We start from the raw sequence: 14483 nt of genomic DNA, 5'->3' as shown, positions 1-14483 counted from the left end.
AGAACCTTGGAGCAGATCTATTGGAGAAGGTGAAAAGGAGTGGTTTGTGGACACCTAAAGACTTTACAGACATGACTCCAAGGCTGGATTCCAGCTGGCCACAAAGGTTGGGGGGGGGGGGGGGGGGGGGGAGGGGGGGGGGGGTGGGGGTGGTCAGCAGGACACGGATCCAATTTAGCAATTTGGTGGTGGGAAATTACCCTTGCGTTTTGTTTTGGAATATTACCATTTGTTTCTAATTAGTATTCACAACTAATTTAAAGTGCTCAAGCAAATGAGGTGCTAAGGGCAAGTCTTTGGACCTCTAACCAGTATCCAGCCTGGTGGGTCATATGTCCTTGTCGGTGCTGTGCTGTTTCCACAGTAGGGCAGCATCGAGGTTGAGGGCCACTTATTGTTCTTCCCTGGGTTAGCCCTGGCAGGCCATGTGGGATGTTCCTCCAATGTCAACGCAATGTAAAAAGTTGGAAATGTCAGTGTGTCAAAATAACTGGCACAGACCCAATGGGCTGAATGGCCTCCTCGTGTGCTGTAAACATTCTTTGATTCTATTTGCTCAGAGGGCAAGGAAGACTAGAGAATACAGTGAGGATGTAGGCACCTCCTGCTTAGCTTCAAGTGGGCAGGTTTGAATATTCTCCCCAGCAGACTGTTCAGTTCAGGTTCCTGTGGTCTCACATGTTCACAGTATCGACTGAAACCAAGGTGAAACATTTACTCCAGCGCTTGAACAAGGAACGCACAGTTCAATTGTACAAACGTTCGTGCAGTGCAGTTGCTGAAACATTTGCAATTCATTTGCTACTTGATTCCACAAGGTGGCAGTCTCTATACATGATTATTATCTTTCAATTCTCATGTGCATAGTAGAAAGATAAGGAAAGTAGATTCAGTTAGACTGTATTCAAATAAATAATTTCAATTGTAGCTCTAAATACTGAGTTCTAGTAATTACTGGACAAATCACTGATCAGTAAGTGGTTTGGAGGGGATCTTGCATGTGGTGGTGTTCCCATGTGTCTCCTGCTGTTGTTTTTCTAGATGGAAGACGTCGAGGATTTGGAAGGTGCTGTCTAAGGATCTTCAAATCTCTGCAATGCGTCTAATAGACAGTACATAACTGCTGCTTTTGAACATCGATGGTGGAGGGAGTGGATGCTTGTGAATGTGGTGCCAATCAAGTGGGTTAGGAGAAAGTGAGGACTGCCAAGATGCTGGAGATCAGAGCAGAAAAATGTGTTGCTGGAAAAGCGCAGCAGGTCAGGCAGCATCCAAGGAGCAGGAGAATCGACGTTTCGGGCATAATCAAGTGGGTTGCTTTGTTCTGAATGGTGTCAAGATTGTTGTGTTGTTGGAGCTGACCCATCCAGGCAAGTAGAGAGTATTCCATCGACTCCAGATTTGTAGATGGTGGATAGGCTTTGGGGAGTCAAGAGGTGAGTTACTTACTGTAGGATTTCTAGCCTCTGACCTGCTGTTGTAGCCACTGTGGTTAGTTGAGTTTCTGATCAATGGAAGCCCCAAAGATGTTGGGGAGTAGGGGATAATGGTGGTTAGGTTGTCTCTTATTGGATTTGTTTATTACCTGCAATTAATCTGGCATGATTATCAGCCCAAGTCAGTCAATGTTTGGGTGACCAGACGCCAGTGGCCAGTGGTGTACCACAAGGATCAGTACTGGCACCCTTATTGTTTGTTATATATATAAATGATATAGATGAAAACGTGGGGGGAATGTTAAGCAAATTGCAGATGGCACCAACGTTGGTAAAGCGCTTAATAGCAAAGAAGATGGTTGCAGGTTACAGGAAGATATAGCTGGGCTGGTTGGATGGGCAGACCAGTGGCAGGTGGTACTTAACACTGATATGTGCGAGGTGATACACTTTGCAAGAAGAATCAAGATGGGGGAGTATTTAATGAATGGCAGGACATGGATCTTGTTGTAATTATTCACAGATCCCTGAAGTCAGCACAGCACATGATTAGGATAGTTAAGAAGGCATATGGGACACTTACTTGCATCAGTTGTTTGCATAGAGTATAAGACCAAGGAGGTAATGTTGGAGCTTTGGTCAGACCATGCTGGGGTACTGTGTCAGTTCTGGTCACCTCACTATAGGAAGCATGTGATAGAATTACAAAGGGTATAAAGGGGGTTCACCAGGATATTGCTTGAGATGGAGAAATTGGGTAATAAGGAGAGACAAGATTGGCTTGGATTGTTTTCTCTAGAGCAGAGAAGATAGACAGGGTACGTGATTGAGGTGTATAAGATTACGAGGGATAGAGACAGTGTGCCTAGAGAACAGCTATTCCACTTGGTTGCGGGGTCAATCACAAGAGGGGATGGTTTTAGTGTAAGGGGCAGGAAATTCACAGGGAATTTGGGAAAAGAGCTTTGCACTGTGAGTGGTAGGAATCTGGAATGCACTGCTTAGGAAGATCGTGGAGGCTGAAAACCTTACAACCTTCAAAAAATATTTGGACAAGCACTTCAAAACATTCAAGGATATGGGACAGATGCAGGAAATTGGGATCAGCGCACCTTTAGTGGTTGTTATGTTGGTGTAGACTCATTGCGCCAAAGGGTCTTTTCTGCGCTACATGAGTCTATGAAGTGGCAAGTTACATTCATACCACACAATATAGAATTAGACAAGAAATTGCACACAAAATGTGAAATGATGTAAATGCTATTTTTGGACGCCAAAATACAAGAAAATCTCCTGGTTATGTATTGAAGTGGCAAATGAGTGACCCTGAGATCAAAGTTTCGGGTGTAGGGGGAGTTATCCTGATTGCAGCCGCAGTCTCCACCCTGGTGCTGCCAATTTCGGATTGTCCTGGAGCTCTTGACAGCCTTAACCAATGCAAGCCATGTGCTGTTGGTGGACCCATAATGCCCTTCAGGAGGGAATTCCAGGAGTTTGACCCAGCGCCAGTGAAGGAATGGTGATATGCTTCCAAGTCAAAATGGTCAATGGCTTGGAAAGGACCTTGCAGATGGTGGTGTTTTCATGCATCTAGATGGTAGTTTGGAAGGTGCTGCCTGAGAAATCCCAGTAAATATCAGCAGTGCATCTTGTAGATTGATTTAGAGGTGCTGCTGTTGGACTGGGGTGGACAAAGTTAAAAAAATCACACAACACCAGGTTATAGTCCAACAGGTTTATTTGGAAGCACTAGCTTTCGGAACACTGCTCCTCCATCAGATGGTTGTGGAGCAGGCTCATAAGACACAGAATTTATAGTAAAGGATCACAGTGTATATTGGCGAAACCAAGCAGGTGGTATGACAATGGATGGATGGACACCACGCAACAACACCAGACAGGGATGCCCCCTCCCAGTGGGGATCACTTCAGTGGTCAGGGTCATCCGGCCTCAGATCTTCAGGTGACCATCCTCCAAGGTAGACTTTGGGATTTGCAACAATGCAGAATGGCCGAGCAGAGGCTGATAGCCAAATTTGGAACCCATGGAGATGACCTCAACCAGGACCTTAGGTTCATGTCACACTACAGGTGACCTCACGACACTATACACTCACTCTCACACAGCCACACACACTCTCTTACTCACTCACTCACTCAGTCACACATACACACACACACACCCTTTCTCTCTCTCTCTCTCTCACACATACACACACCCTCTCTCTCTCTCTCTCACACACACACACACACCCTTTCTCTCTCTCTCTCTCTCTCACACACACACACACACCCTTTCTCTCTCTCTCTCTCTCACACATACACACACCCTCTCTCTCTCACACACACACACATCCACACACCCTTTCTCTATCTCTCTCACACATACACACACCCTTTCTCTCTCTCTCACACACACACCCTTTCTCTCTCTCTCTCTCTCTCACACATACACACACATAAATATAAGTCTATGGGGTGAATTTTAATTTGCAGAATTGTAGGTGCAGATACATTCTATTTTGTTCAAAAAGCACACAATCTGCAGGCAGTCAATCCATGTGATATTTTGTAAATTTCTACTTTGGAAACAGAACCAGTCAGACTCAAGATTGAGATACAGACAGACACTAACCTCACACCTTTAATGTATTGTCTGAGCTGAGATGTCACTTCTTTTTATAAAACCTTAAGTTATCTCGAAAGTTCTGGGCTTTAGATATTAATGAATTGAAACCTGCAACTCATTCTAAAAGATGAAAGACTTAACAGCGATTTCGGTTTGTTCAATATATCATTTCAGTTGCGTGATACTGTAATCTTTTGCTATAAATTTTGTGTCTTATGATCCTGCTCCACAACCACCTGAGGAAGGAGCGGCGCTCCAAACGTTAGTACTTCCAAATAATTCTGTTGGACTATAACCTGGTGTTGTGTGAGTTTTAATCTTGTAGATTGAACATACCACTGCTCCTGAGCCCCAGTGATGGAGGAAGTGAGTGTTTGTGGATGTGGTGCCGATCAAATATACTGCTGTGTCATGCTTGGTTTCTAGCTTCTTGAGTGTTGTTGGAGCTGCAGTCATCCAGAAGTGAGGAGCATTCCATCAAATTCCAGACTTGTGCCTCGTGGACAGGGAGTCAGGAGATGAATTATTTCTGCAGGATTCCTAGTGTCCCACTCTGCTGTGTCAAAAGTCACTTATAAGGCAAGCCTTGTTCTGTTTCCGGGTGATGGTAACCCCAGGATGTTATTAGCAAAGGATTCAGCAATGACAATGGCATTGAATGACAAAGGGCAATGGTTAGATATTCTCTTGTTGGATATGTACATTGAGTGGTACATATCAACAAGTCGAGGTGTTGTCCAGGTGTTGCTGTATTTGTACACGGACTGTGTCGGTGTCTGAGGAGTTGTGAATGGTGCTGAACATTGTGAATGTTTCCATTTCTGACCTTATGATGGAGGGAAGGTCATTAATGAAGCAGCTGAAGCTGTCCCGAGTGCTAATTCCAGTAGAAAGCCTTGATAACCAATCTGCTGTCTGATTGCTGAAATCAAGTGGGCTTTCTCATCTGTGCTGCCTGAAAGTTTCTGCCCTGCAAACTCTCCCATTTTCTGACTTCATCCAAAAACAGAAATACACCAACCATCCAATTGTAATATTGGAAACATTGAGGAGTGGAGAATATTTAGCAGAAATCATGTAATTAAAGATTGTAAATCTAATTAAACTAGACTCAAGCCAAATGAATTAAAACAAATGAGACTAAATTAATTTTGAAAAGAAGATTTTTTTGTCAAATTATATTTTCAATTATGATAATTTTGTGTGAATTTAGGTTCTTATATTTCACTTTGGAATTATAGTCATTAATATTGTTAATTTTTAATAAAATTGTTAAAATAAGTGAATTGGTGAATGATATCTATTGTATGCCTGGTTTGAATACCAGCAGTGCAAATAACTGAGATTATTATTTCAAATCAACAGTTCCTTCATGTTCTTTTAAAGTCTTGCTTTTAACTTTCATCGCTTTAATTCCAGGTGTAAAATAGGTGGCAGAGCTTGTATGAAAATAGATGGAATATTCTTTATTCAGAGAGTTTTACATTGTGAAACTTGCAAATTGCTCAAATGCTTTCAAAAAGAAAGTAGATGAGTTTGTAAGAGTAAAGAGACAGAGACAAGCAGCAAAGGCAGATGGCACCCCCCTCCCAAAAACTGGGTCCCTGGGTCAGGCACTATGTGTTTTTGAAGAAGTGACTCTATGCTATCATTGCATTGATCCCAGGCCAGTGTACCTTTAAGATTTGGCATGGTTGACATCATGAACATGTGAGGATCCAGTAAAAAGGCACCTTCAGCAGCTACAATGGCTTAATACACCCTCCCAACCACAGAAACAGACCCCATTCACCCCCTGAACCCTGACCCCATACTTTCCTGGGACCTAATAGCTCCTTCCTCACCCCCACCAGACCCAAACTGGCAACCTTGCCTACCTCCTATTCACAACCACCAAACACCCACTCTACCCCTTCACACCCTCCACCCCCCCTTCCCTCCCCCTCACTACAAGACCACTTCAAACCAGCTTGATCTCACACTGGGCCCAAGACAACCTCCTCCTCACAACCCTAATGTGCCCTGACCTGCTCGATCCTATTTCTCCCACCAATATACCCAATACACTGCATCATGTCCGTTACCACTTTGCACCCTGGCACCTAGTTCCTTTTGTCTAGATTAGAGTGGTGCTGAAAAAGCCCAGCAGGTCAGGCAGCATCTCCTCGGATGCCTTTCTAGCATCACTCTAATCTAGAATCTGGTTTCCAGCACCTGCAGTCATTGTTTTTACCCTTTTACAAAGTTCCTCTTACCCACCTGCCACCCTATCCCCAACTCAGCTGGCACCCTACCCTTGCACCCCATGCCCTCCCAACTGGTATCGCCGAGCCCTGAGCAGAACCTCCTCTCACAAATGCTGAACTCCTTTCCTTTGTAAAAGGTTTGCCACTCCTCAGAAAATCCAGCCCTTTCTCATGCTGCCCGTAATCAGTAATCACAAGGCTGGGCTGATGTGTGCAAGTCTCAGGTCTTATGACGGTGCTCATAGATAGTGTTATTAATAAACTTTGGGACACATCAACAACAGAATCTTCCAGGTACATATTACAAGGGCGAACATATAGGGGACATTCAGACCCATCATCTCACAGCAGTGTTTGGTTCTGTGGAAAAGTTGAAGGAACAATCTAGAAGAAAAGTACTTAATTGAAAGGGTGGCATTTTGTTAGAGTGATGTAGCACAGTTGAATTGGAATCAAAGACTGTGAGGCAAAACTGTGACCAAACACAGTGGAAGGATGTTCCCATCAGGGTGAGAGGTAGAGATATATAAGCCAAGGCTTGCCAGATGAAGGAAATGATGGAGCTTAAAATGAAACTGAAAGAATGCATGCGCAGGATGTCAGATTGATAACATAAGTATCAGCCTGACTGAGTGTAGGAAGGTCAGGAGGAAAGAAATGAGGGGTGAAAAAATTGGCAGCTTCCATAAAATGGAATCTAAAATTCTATAGCCATAGATATAGTAAAAAGATACTCACTGTAAAAGGGCAGGAGTTACTGAGGGAGCAAAAGGGACAATCTGTGCCTGGAGACAGAGGGTGTGGCTGATGTACCAAGGAAGTACAGGGGGTTGTCCTTAAAGCTGGTAAATCACCAGGATGAGTGAAATACATTCAGAAATGTTGAGGCAAATAAGTGTGTTACCATCTTCCAGTCTTCCACAGGAGTGGTGCCAGAAGAAAAGCCAATTTCAGATATTACAGCCTCATTCAAAAAATGGTGTCAGAATAATCGATACTTAAACAACCATCAGCCAATCAGTTCAATCTCACTGATAAGGAAGTTTTTAGAAATGATAATTGAGCACAATATTTGACAAGTATAGATTAATCAAGATAAACCTCATGGATTAGGCAAAGGCAAATTATGTTAATCTGTTTTCTTAACAATGTAATGGACAGCGTTAATAGTGGATGCAGTGCATTTGAACCTCCAAAAAAATGTTTGATAAAGTAGCTCATAATAGTTTTGAAAGCAGATTGAAACCCAGGAAACAAAAATGGATGGTGCTAGAATGGATATTAAGTTGGCTGAGTGACAGATAAAGGAGATAGTGGCAACTATCAGCAGCATAGTGGCAACTATCAGCAGCACAGTGGCTCAGTGATTAGCACTGCTGCCTTACAGCACAAGGGTCCCAGGTTCAATTCCAGCCTTGGGCGACTGTCGGTGTGGAGTTTGCACATTCTCCCCGTGTCTGCGTGGGTTTCCTCCCATAATCCAAAGATGTGCGGGTCTGGGTGGGTTGCTCTTCAGAGGGTCAGTGTGGGCTTGTTGGACCGAAGGGCCTGTTTCCACGCTGTTGGGAATCAAATCGTAAGAATAGTTGTTTTTGGCCTGGAGGAAGGCATAGGGTAGGATACCTCGGGACACAGTGCTATAATCACTGATCCTCCCTGGGATTTGAAGGACAGGACTCCAAAGTTCGCAAATGGGGCTGTGCATATGTAGAAAGTGACTGCCATAAATGGACCTGTGTACAACCAGATACACGTGGAGTTTATATTAGTTTGGGAAGATTGAGAGGGAGTCACCCTGGTTGTGAATTTAACAACAGGTTCAAACCTAGAGCTTTCAATGACTGAATTTACTGAATCTACAGGAATGTTATAAAATCTTGTTAATTCTGAATGAGATTGTTTTGTATACTTCAATTGATCAATGTGTATTTATTGAGAGTTTGGTACTTTATAAAAACAAAACTCTGAAACATTGGGCAGAACCTTCAGACCTGCGTTGAGCTTTTACAGGCACAGCTGGGGTACTTTTTTGGGCAGGAAGTTTTGTGACAGGAGTTTCACTATTTACTTCTCAGAACCTTTCAGATTCCTATTCAGAAATTTATTAACATACAATGAATGCTCATTAACACAGCACACTGAATAAGGTGATGGTCTAGTGGTATTATTGCTAGACTGTTGATCCAGCAAGCCCAGCTAGTATTCTGACCCTCCCTGGGGTTCAAATCCTGCCATGGCAGATAGTGGAATTTAAATGGAGCCATAAAATAAAAATCTGGAATTAAGATTCTAATGATGACTTCAAAGCCGTTGCTGGGAAAGGGCTGGCCTATGTGTGACTCCAGACCCACTGCGTTGTGGTTAGATTAGATTACTTACAGTGTGGAAACAGGCCCTTCAGCCCAACAAGTCCACACCGACCCTCAAAAGAGGTACCCACCCAAACCCATTCCCCTACATTTACCCCTTCACCGAACACCACGGGCAGTTTAGCACGGCCAATTCACCTAACCTGCACATTTTCAGACTGTGGGAGGAAACCCACGCAGACACGGGGAGAACGTACAAACTCCACACAGACAGTTGTCTGAGGCGGGAATTGAACCCAGGTCTCTGGCACTGTGAGGCAGCAGTGCTAACCTCTGAGCCACTGTGAGTTGTGGTGGACTCTGGGCAATTAGGGTTGGATAATAAATACTGGCCTAGCCAGCAACACTCAGATCTGATGAATAAATATGTGTTTTAAAAAGCTACATTCATGGGCACAATTTTCTGAGCTAAAAATGGAAAGAACCTATGACTACCAACCCTATTCCAGTGTGGATCTGAATGCCTCAGAGTGGACTTAACTCCCAGCCTGAAGGTGAACTCTTATTTCTCTACTTTTATAATTCATTGCTTTATTTCTTTATTTTTCTAAGTCATTTTTCCGAAGAAATTGTACTTAAGAATCTGTACCAGAGTACCTTGATATATAAGATGGCCCTGTAAGTGGTGACTTGTAAACTTTTCAATGTACTCATGTGACTGCATATAACAACAAAGCTAATTCTAATTCTAACACGACATATAGGTGTGTGCCACGCTCCAGTGATCGCAAACTTCTTCAGTTACTTGACATTTTCATGTTCAAAGCATTTTATTTGTGCAGGAAGTGTTGTCAAACAGAGTATCCTAGGAGTGCAGGTATATTGTTCATTGACAGTGGCATCACAGATCGACAGTTTGGTAAAGAAATCATTTGGCTTGCTCGCTTTCATCAGTCAGAGTGATGAGTACAGGAGTTGGGACGCCATTGGTAAGACATTGGTAAGGCCACTTTTGGAGTACTGTGTACATTTCTGGCCACCCTTCTATATGAAGGATGTTATTGAATGGAATGAGGACATGCCACAACCCAAAGGACTAGCCACGTTTCCATACATCAAGAACATTTCTGAATTGACAGCCAGACTACTGCGACCACTAGGACTCATAACAGCACACGAACCAACAGCCACTCTCAGACAACAACTCACCAGAACGAAGGACCCGATACCCAGCATGAGCAAAACCAATGTAGTGTACAAAATCCCATGCAAGGACTGCACAAAACACTATATAGGACAAACAGGAAGACAGCTAACGATCCATATCCATGAACACCAACTAGCCACGAAACGACACGACCAGCTATCCTTAGTAGCCACACACGCAGATGACAAGCAACATGAGTTCGACTGGGACAACACTACTATTATAGGACAAGCCAAACAGAGAAAGCCAGGGAATTCCTAGAGGCATGGCACTCATCCACAGATTCTATCAACAAACACATCGACCTGGACCCAATATACCGGCCTCTACAGCGGACAGCTGGAACTGACAACCGGAAGCGGCAGAGACAAACCACTATAAACACCGGAGGAAACATCACAGAAGTGCTTCACATGAGGCTCCCAAGCACTGAGGATGTCACCTAGACAGGGGATGAAACAGCTGCAACACAAATTCCCAGCTCGGCGAACAGAACCACAACAACGAGCACACAAGCTACAAATCTTTTCACAGACTTTGAGGATGTTATTGAACTCGAAAGGATGGAAAGAGGATTTATGAGGATGTTACCAGTACTAGAAGGTTTGAGTTGTAAGAAGAGGCTGGATAGGCTGGGACTATTTTCCCTGCAGCAGAGGAGGCTGAGGGGTGACCTTAAAGAGGTTTATAAATTCATGAGCGGCATAGATAAGTTAAATAATCAAGATTTGGAGATGCCGGTGTTGGACTGGGGTGTACAAAGTTGAAAATCACACAACACCAGGTTATAGTCCAACAGGTTTAATTGGAAGCACTAGCTTTCGGAGCGCTCCTTCTTCATCAGGTAGTTGACTGTTGGACTATAACCTGGTTTTGTGTGATTTTCAACTTTGTAAATAACTAAGGTCTTTCCCTGAGGGGAGGGGAGTTCAAATTAGAGGACATAAGTTTAAGGTGTAAGGGGAAAGCTTGAAAAGGGTCCTGAGGGGCAACTTTTTCATGCAAGGGACAGTGTACATATGGAACAAATGCCAGAGGAAGTGGTAGAGATGGGTACAGTTACATTGATAGGAATGGTTCAGAAGATAGTGGGGCTAGTGCAATACAGGAAACCTGGTCAGCATGGATGATTTGGGCTGAAGGGCCTATTTCCATACAGTATGACTATGACGCTAAATGCTTCGTGTCAGGGATGAAACTCCTCCATATCGATCAGCTCATGAGAAATCGCACATACAGGCTGGCTTGCTGGCCTGGTCAGAATTCATCCCTCACACTGAAAACATTTAACAACAACAAGCCTCCTCATGAGTGTCGGACACACTGGCTGATGTCAAAAAGCTGAATCAAGGCAGGCAAAAGGTGGGTGGAGGGGAATGTGGTGGCAGAACTCAAAAGAGGGCTCAAATCAAAAAGACATCTTTAGTGGTTCTATGCCAACCTTTGGTGAGAAACTATCTGATGTAATATTCTCCGAGTTGTGTTAAAAGGTCAGTGACTTGATGGTGTGTAAGTTGCTGAGTGTTGTAGCTCCTTTAAGTGTGAACACTGGCAGATGTGTGAGAGGCTGCACTGGCTTGGTACCAGTTCTGCTACATTTCAAGCTGCAATGGAGTGACAGATATTCATTGCCTTTGAGGTAACTGATGGAGATCCTTGTCATCCAACCTCCTGTGCGGACAACCTTTTGCAGTGGTGACTTTACAATGTTAACTCACACCCATAGGAGCATGAAACATTGTGTAAACAGTGGCACATAACCTGCGAGAACACAGCAGACCATCCTGTTGCAGCACTGAAGTCAAGTTCTCTTGAGCTGCAGATGGACCTCTTGTCAGGGTTGCCTTCATCAGTCTAGTTGCCATCCATAGCAAAAAGAACTTCCCTTTTGGGCAGTACAGTGGCTCAGTGGTTAGCGCTGCTGCCTCACAGCACTAGGGACCTGGGTTTGATTCCATCCTTGCACAACTGTCTGTGTGGAGTTTGCACATTCGCCCTGTGTTTGCGTGGGGCTCATTCAGGTGCTCCAGTCTCCTCACACAGTCTAAAGATGTGCAGGTTAGGTGGATTGGCCATGCGAAATGCAGGGTTACAGGAATAGGGTAGAAGGGCTTGGATCTGAGTGGGATGCTCTTCAGACGGGTTGGTGTGGACTCAATGGGCCAAATGATTCCACACTACAGGGATTGAATAATTCTATTCTATGATTGTCTCCTGGACAATCTTCATGAGAATTTCTATGGAGATATCATTAAGGTGTTGTAGCACATTTTGCCTGGTCACTGACATCTCAAGAGGGTGGAGCATATGATCAGATTTTGTTTTGCCTCTTCATTGAACTAGGGTTGATCCCCCAGCTTGACAGTGTTATTAGGAAGGAGGATATGCTGGGCCATGAGGTTGTAGGTCATATTTGAATACATTTCTGCTGCTGCTGTTGGACCACAATGTTTCATAGATGACCAGTCTTGAATTACTAGGTCTGTTTGAAGTCTACAGCACAGAGGGATTTGGAAGACCCCACAAAAAGCTAACATACAAGTTCAGCAGATAAGAGGGAAGGCACATATAATGTTGGCCTTTATTTCAAACTGAATAAAATGTAAAAATAGTGAGGTGTACTGAAATGATACAAGGCACTAGCACCCCAGTTAGAATACTATGAACAGCTTTGGGCTCCTTATCTAAGGAATGATATACTGGCATTGGAGACAGTACAGGGAAAGTTCACTGGGCTGAGACAGGCCGCCTACTTGCGGAGCGTTTCAGAGAACACCTCTGGGACACCCGGACCAACCAACCCAACCACCCTGTAGCTCAACATTTCAATTCCCCCTCCCACTCCACCAAGGATATGCAGGTCTTTGGACTCCTCCATCATCAGACCACAGCAAACGACGGTTGGAGGAAGAACGCCTCATCTTCCGGCTAGGAACCCTCCAACCACAAGGGATGAACTCGGATTTCACCAGTTTCCTCATTTCCCCTCCCCCCAGCCTGTCTCAGTCAAATCCATCAAATTCAGCACCGCCTTCCTAACCTGCAATCTTCTTCCCGACCTCTCCGCCCCCACCCCAGTCTGACCTATCACCCTCACCTTGACCTCTTTCCACCTATCACATTTCCGACGCCCCTCCCCCAAGTCCCTCCTCCCTATCTTTTATCTTAGCCTGCTGGACAAACTTTCCTCATTCCTGAAGAAGGGCTAATGCCCGAAACGTCGATTCTCCTGTTCCCTAGATGCTGCCTGACCTGCTGCGCTTTTCCAGCAACACATTTCCATCTCTGATCTCCAGCATCTGCAGACCTCACTTTCTCCACCAGGTATGGAGGGAATGTCTTAGGATGGGTTGAGTAGGTTGGACCTATACTCATTAGAGTTGGAAAAATTGAAGCTTCTTAAGACATCTAGCCGGTAGATGCACAGAAAAATTGTTTCCCTTTGTGGGAGAGTCTAGGACTAGAGGACATAATTTCAGAATAAAGGAGCACTCATTTTAGGTAGAGATGAGGAGGAATTTCTTCCCTCTGAAGGTGACGGGTCTGTGGAATTCTTTATCACAGAAGGTTGTCAAGGCTGGATTGTTAAATATATTCAATCTGAGACAAACAGATTTTCATCTCTAAGGGAATCAAGGTTATGTGGGAAAAGCAGTGCAAGCTGGTTAAGGATTAGTAGCCATTACCTCACTGATTGGAGGAGGAGACTCGATGGGCTGAATGGCCTACTTCTACTTTTAAGTGTTAAGGGTCTTACCGTGAAGCAGATGAGTTTTTATGAGAATTGACAATAGGTTCATGGTAAATTCGGATTTTTTTTTTAATTGAATTGCCATGCTCAGATTGAAATCCAAGTCTCCAAAGTATGACCTGGATGTGTAATACAGTGACAATGCTGCAATGCCACCACATCCCCTTGTATCTACCGTATATACTTGAGTAATAGTCGATCTCATGTAAAGGCTGACCACTGATTTTTGGCCAGATTACCTGGAATTTTCCATATATCTCATGTAAAAGTCAACCCTACTTCTTCACAGATAACAGATCAACATTTATGAGTCAGTATGCCAACCGTCATGTCCCGTTCTAGTTTTTCAGTCCGCTAGCTGTTCTGCTCTGCTACCAGTCTTCCAGTCCACTGGCTGTTGCGTTCCCCTCCGGGTTTTTAGAATTTACCATAATTCTTTATGTTTTCTGTTTATTTGTTTACAGATCAATTGGGCTTCTGCTAATGCCATGGTATGAATTTTGACGGGCATGAATTTCAGCCTCCATGTAATAGTTGACCACATAAAGTTAACCTTTAAAAATTCAACTATTTCTCAAGTATGTACGGTAATGGAACCTGTGTGCTGTGTAGGATGAGATATGAGGCTATGGAGTGGGTGTAATGGGTAAATAAAGAAGTATGGAAGGTAAAATGGAGCATGGGATATGGAAGTGGTATGATGTGAGAGCTCGAGGTTTAATGACTGTGAATTAAACAGGGTTTATGACCTGATACATGGAAGCAAGCCATCTCCCACCTGGCCTTACCATTCACCCAAGTCTCCATGCTGCCCCATGCCAGCCACGTGAGGCAAGAGCCTCAATTTCAGCCCACACTCATCACCAAGAGACCAAAATATCAGGTGAGTGGGCTGCTGTTTTGAA

The sequence above is a fragment of the Chiloscyllium plagiosum genome, unplaced genomic scaffold (genome assembly GCF_037043375.1).
Source record: "Chiloscyllium plagiosum isolate Xiang-an unplaced genomic scaffold, Cpla_swu_hap1 HiC_scaffold_34, whole genome shotgun sequence".
Lineage (NCBI taxonomy): Eukaryota > Metazoa > Chordata > Chondrichthyes > Orectolobiformes > Hemiscylliidae > Chiloscyllium > Chiloscyllium plagiosum.
The sequence above is the reverse complement of the archived record's forward strand: the minus strand, read 5'-3'. Positions refer to the sequence as shown.